General features: G+C 45.1%; 1 non-coding gene across 1 annotated transcript; it reads right to left on the reverse strand.

Annotated features, from left to right (window-relative positions):
• Positions 1 to 2,646: 2,646 nt before the first annotated feature.
• Trnat-ugu lies at positions 2,647 to 2,721 on the reverse strand. The gene has a single exon. It is a non-coding gene; the product is annotated as a tRNA-Thr (tRNA).
• Positions 2,722 to 5,972: the final 3,251 nt, after the last annotated feature.

The raw sequence follows: 5,972 nt of genomic DNA on the forward strand, positions 1-5,972 counted from the left end.
GACTATTCCGACATACCGATCACGTAAACTTCACTTAGTTTGCATGAGCTTCCGACAGGCCATCCATTTTGAGTGTTTGTTGAATGTCTGTTCACTCTATGTCGAAAATAAATGTCAAAAGCCCCTGTTTAACAATAAAATGTTATAAATTAAATGTTAAATCGAGGTCTCCGTGTGGTAGGCGAAATATGTAAGCGATGGGGATATAACACCAGTTGGTGAAACAAGTAAACGACATGTGAGCCATAAATACATCGACGAAAACAATTGCAAGATAAAAAAAGTTAATGCAGAGTAACGAAATTTCGGGAATGCATTTGTCTAGGTAACATATTTAAGTGATTAACTTTGCAAGATTACAGGTTAATGTAAGCGCGAATTACGCCACTGCAAATGTGTAATGCTGATACCCTAATAATAGGTGTAACAGCCAGGATATTGAATTCAAGCATACAAACGTGCTTGTATTGTGATGTGCTGGTGCCGGGTGTCAGTCTGTCGGATGGAGTTCCATACCCGTTGCACTTGGTCGGGCAATACAGGGACGGTTAATGCTGTTTGTGGATGACCCTGGATTTTCGTCAGATGATATCCTATATGTGCTCCACTGGAGACAGATCTGGTGGTCGAACAGGCCAATTAAACATGTCGGCACTCTGTTGAGATGTTGGGTTACAACAGCGGTATGTGGGAAACGAGAGCGTTATGTTGGAAAACACCCCATGGAATGCTGTTCATGAATGTCAGCACAACAAGACGAATCACTAGACTGATGTCCACATTTACAGTCTGGAAGTGTGGGAAAACCACGAGAGCGCTTCTGCTGTCATACAAAATCGCAGCTCAGACCGTAACGCGAGGTGTAGTTCCAGTGTGTCTATCTACATCTACATTTATACTCCGCAAGCCACTAAACGGTGTGTGGCGGAGGGCACTTTACGTGCCACTGTCATTACCTCCCTTTCCTGTTCCAGTCGTGTATGGTTCGCGGGAAGAACGACTGCCGGAAAGCCTCCGTGCGCGCTCTAATCTCTCTAATTTTACATTCGTGATCTCTTCGGGAGGTATAAGTACAGGTAAGTAATATATTCGATACCTCATCCAGAAACGCAACCTCTCGAAACCTGGACAGCAAGCTACACCGCGATGCAGAGCGCCTCTCTTGCAGAGTCTGACACTTGAGTTTGCTAAACATCACCGTAACGCTATCACGCTTACCAAATAACCCTGTGACGAAACTCGCCGCTCTTCTTTGGATCTTCTCTACTTCCTTTGTCAACCCGACCTGGTACGGATCCCACACTGATGAGCAATACACAAGTATAGGTCGAACGAGTGTTTTGTAAGCCACATCCTTTGTTGATGGACTACACTTTCTAAGGACTCTCCCAATGAATCTCAACCTGCCACCCGCCTTACCAACAATTAATTTTATGTGATCATTCCACTTCAAATCGTTCCGTAAGCATAGTCCCAGATATTTTACAGAAGTAACTGCTACCAGTGTTTGTTCCGCTATCATGTAATCATACAATAAAGGATCCTTCTTTCTATGTATTCGCAATACATTACATTTATCTGTGTTAAGGGTCAGTTGCCACTCCCTGCACCAAATGCCTATCCGCTGCAGATCTTCCTGCATTTCGCTGCAATTTTCTAATGCTGCAACTTCTTAGTATACTACAGCATCATCCGCGAAAAGACGCATGGAACTTCCGACACTATCTACTGGATCATTTATACGTATTGTGAAAAGGAATGGTCCCATAACACTCCCCTGTGGCACGCCAGAGGTCTGTAGACGTCTCTCCATTGAGAACAACATGCTGTGTCTATCACGGAGACATATTAATTTCAGGCCCTCAGCCGGACACCTAACCAACACACAGCCATCACTGACTCTGAGACAGAACCAGCTTTCACCAGAATACACAACATACCTCCACCCTGGCTTGCAAAAAGCTCTCGCTTCACACCTATGGAGTCGCTAATGGTGGATTTGGGATAAGTGAAGTGCGTGCTGCAGGACGTCTGGCTTGGAGCTGTCCGTGAAGTAAGCGATATGTAACAGTTCGTTGTGTCACTACGGTGCCAAGTGTTGCTCATATTGCTACTGCAGATGCAGTACGACGGTGCAGAACCATACGCCGAACACGATGGTCTTCCCTCCCGGTAATGCCTCGTGGCCGTCCGGAGCGCTGTCTTCTTGCGACCGTACAGTCTCTTAGACCACCACTGTCACCAGCTATGTATAGTAATTACATTCATGCTAAGTCTTTGTGCCTTATCGTAGAGGGAACTTCCAGCTTCTCGTAATCCTATTACACGACCTCGTTCAAACTCAATGAGGTGTTAATAATGGCGTCTTTTTAACCTTAAAGGCATTCTTGACTAACACCAACTCACCACATCCAGTCTCAAAATTAACTAACGGTCACAACCGTCACAACATGTAACCTAATTTACATCGTTCATAGCGGTGCTACTAGCACCACTCTTACGCGAACGATACGAAATTTGAACAGACATCATCTTTCAGGTGTAGAAACACGGCTACCAAGTTTCGTTTACGAAATTAGAATTATATTAATACCGTCAGCTGCTCACTGGCGTTCATATAGATCAACGTGGACAGGTGAAAATGTGTGCCCCGACCGGGACTCGAACCCGGGTTCTCCTGCTTACATGGCAGACGCTCTACCCATCTGAGCCACCGAGGGCACAGATAACAGTGCGACTGCAGGGACTATCTCGCGCACGTCTCCCGCGAGACTCACATTCTCACCTTGTATGTCCACACACTACATTCGTAGTGTCCCAACCCAACACACTCATTACTCGTGGAAGACATTCTTCCAAGTCCCGTAAGAGTTCAGGTAATATGTTTGCATCCGCACGGAAGAAGGTCATGGCCGGTGTTGCCAGAACTATATACGATATGGATATGGTGTCTGTTCATTCGGACAGCTGAAGGTATTAATATAATTCTAATTTCGTTCTAGACGGCTTCAGGTCATCAATGGTGTATGTTCTTTCGGACATGTCCGAAATAACAGACACGATATCCATGTAAATATATAGTTCCGGCGATACCGGCCATGACCTCCTTCTTCAGTGCGGATGCACACTTACTCGCCGAACTCTTACGGGACTTCGAAGAATGTCATCCATGAGTAATGAGTGTGTTGGGGTGGGACACTACGAATATAGTGTGTGGACATACAAGGTGAAAATGTGGGTCTCGCGGGAGGCGTGTGCGAGATAGGCCCTGCAGTCGCACTATCATCTGTGCCCTGAGTGGCTCAGATGGATAGAGCGTCTGCCATGTAAGCAGGAGATGCCGCGTTCGAGTCCCGGTCGGGGCACGCATTTGCACTTGCCCCCGTTGATCTATATCTACATCTACATGACTACTCTGCAATTCACATTTAAGTGCTTGGCAGAGGATTCGTCGAACCACAATCATACTATCTCTCTACCATTCCACTCCCGAACAGAGCGCGGGAAAAACGGACACCTAAACCTTTCTGTTCGAGCTCTGATTTCTCTTATTTTATTTTGATGATCATTCCTACCTATGGAGGTTGGGCTCAACAAAATATTTTCGCATTCGGAAGAGCAAGTTGGTGACTGAAATATCGTAAATAGATCTCGCCGCGACGAAAAACGTCTTTGCTGTAATGACTTCCATCCCAATTCGCACATCATATCTGCCACACTCTCTCCCCTACTACGTGATAATACAAAACGAGCTGCCCTTTTTTGCAACCTTTCGATGTCCTCCGACAATCCCACCTTGTAAGGATCCCACACCGCGCAGCAATATTCTAACAGAGGACGAACGAGTGTAGTGTAAGCTGTCCCTTTAGTAGACTTGTTGCATCTTCTAAGTGTCCTGCCAATTAAACGCAACCTTTGGCTCGCCTTCCCCACAATATTATGTATGTGGTCTTTCCAACTGAAGTTGTTCGTAATTTTAACACCCAGGTACTTAGTTGAATTGACAGCCTTGAGAATTGTACTATTTATCGCGTAATCGAATTCCAACGGATTTCTTTTGGAACTCATGTGGATCACCTCACACTTTTCTTTATTTAGCGTCAACTGCCACCTGCCACACCATACAGCAATCTTTTCTAAATCGCTTTGCAACTGATACTGGTCTTCGGATGACCTTACTAGACGGTAAATTACAGCATCATCTGCGAACAACCTAAGAGAACTGCTCAGATTTTCACCCAGGTCATTTATACAGATCAGGAACAGCAGAGGTCCCAGGACGCTTCCCTGGGGAACGCCCGATATCACTTCAGTTTTACTCGATGATTTGCCGTCTATTACTAAGAACTGCGACCTTCCTGACAGGAAATCACGAATCCAGTCGCACAACTGAGACGATACCCCATAGGCCCGCAGCTTGATTAGAAGTCACTTGTGAGGAACGGTGTCAAAAGCTTTCCGGAAATCTAGAAATACGGAATCAACTTGAGATCCCCTGTCGATAGCGGCCATTACTTCGTGCGAATAAAGAGCTAGCTGCGTTGCACAAGAACGATGTTTTCTGAAACCATGCTGATTACGTAACAATAGATCGTTCCCTTCGAGGTGATTCATAATGTTTGAATACAGTATATGCTCCAAAACCCTACTGCAAACCGACGTCAATGATATAGGTCTGTAGTTAGATGGAATACACCTACTACCGTTCTTAAACACTGGTGATACCTGCGCAATTTTCCAATCTATAGGTACAGATCTATCGGTGAGCGAGCGGTTGTATATGAGTGCTAAGTAGGGAGCTATTGTATCAGCGTAAACTGAAAGGAACCTAATCGGTATACAATCTGGACCTGAAGACTTGCCCGTATCAAGCGATTTGAGTTGCTTCGCAACCCCTAAGGATCTACTTCTAAGAAGCTCATGATAGCAGCTGTTCGTGTTTCAAATTCTGGAATATTCCATTCATCTTCCCTGGTGAAGGAATTTCGGAAAACTGCGTTCAATAACTCCGCTTTAGCGGCACAGTCGTCGGTAACAGTACCATCGGCACTGCGCAGCGAAGGTATTGACTGCGTCTTGCCGCTTGCGTACTTTACATACGACCAGAATTTCTTCGGATTTTCTACCAGATTTCGAGACAATGTTTCGATGTGGAACCTATTAAAGGCATCTCGCATTGAAGTCTGTGCCAAATTTCGCGCGTCTGTAAATTTTAGCCAATCTTCGGGATTTCGCATGCCTTTTCCGTTGCCTCTGCGCCAGTGCGCAGCTGACGGTATGAATATAATTCTAATTTCGTTCGAGACGGCTGCAGGTCATCAATGGTGTCTGTTCTTTCGGACATGTCCGAAAGAACAGATACCATATCCATATAAGTTTCGTTTATGTCGCACAACTCCTTCTTGGTGTTGCGATTCTTGTTTCCGTCATTCGCAGAAAGCTAAAAGAGTTTTCTTTTAAGCCCGCAGTGTCTTTATTGGCAAAGACGTAACTCGACGTGACTTCACTCTTGTTTTCGGATTACACCTCTTCTTTTACGGTCCGACATCGGGAGAAAGTTCACGTGGTAATATGTTCTGTACCTTGGCTCACGAATAATCGTAAAAACTGAAGTAATTTCAGTTAAATTAGCTTCGCGAGGCTTGCAGTCTTGGCGTATCTTTATTACAGAACTTCGGCATCGTAAACAAGGACAATCTGGAATCAAGGGAGCCACACAGTTAAAGCGTGCAATTCTGCGTGAGGCCACTCCCCCTCGGGGTGCTCAGTAACAGCCCCTGTGGCTATCCCAGCACGAATGAAGTCATTTACTTAGATGGCTATTTCTACATAATGCTCTCGTTCAATAAGGAACGCAACAACTTTACTTGTTTAAAAAAATTCTTTCTACCCTTCAGGCACTTATATAAAGCCACTCAGAGTATATTTGTCCTGGAAGTGAAAGACGGGAAATGTACGTCCACATAATTTGA

Source organism: Schistocerca americana, chromosome X (assembly GCF_021461395.2).
Source record: "Schistocerca americana isolate TAMUIC-IGC-003095 chromosome X, iqSchAmer2.1, whole genome shotgun sequence".
Taxonomy (NCBI): Eukaryota; Metazoa; Arthropoda; class Insecta; order Orthoptera; family Acrididae; genus Schistocerca; species Schistocerca americana.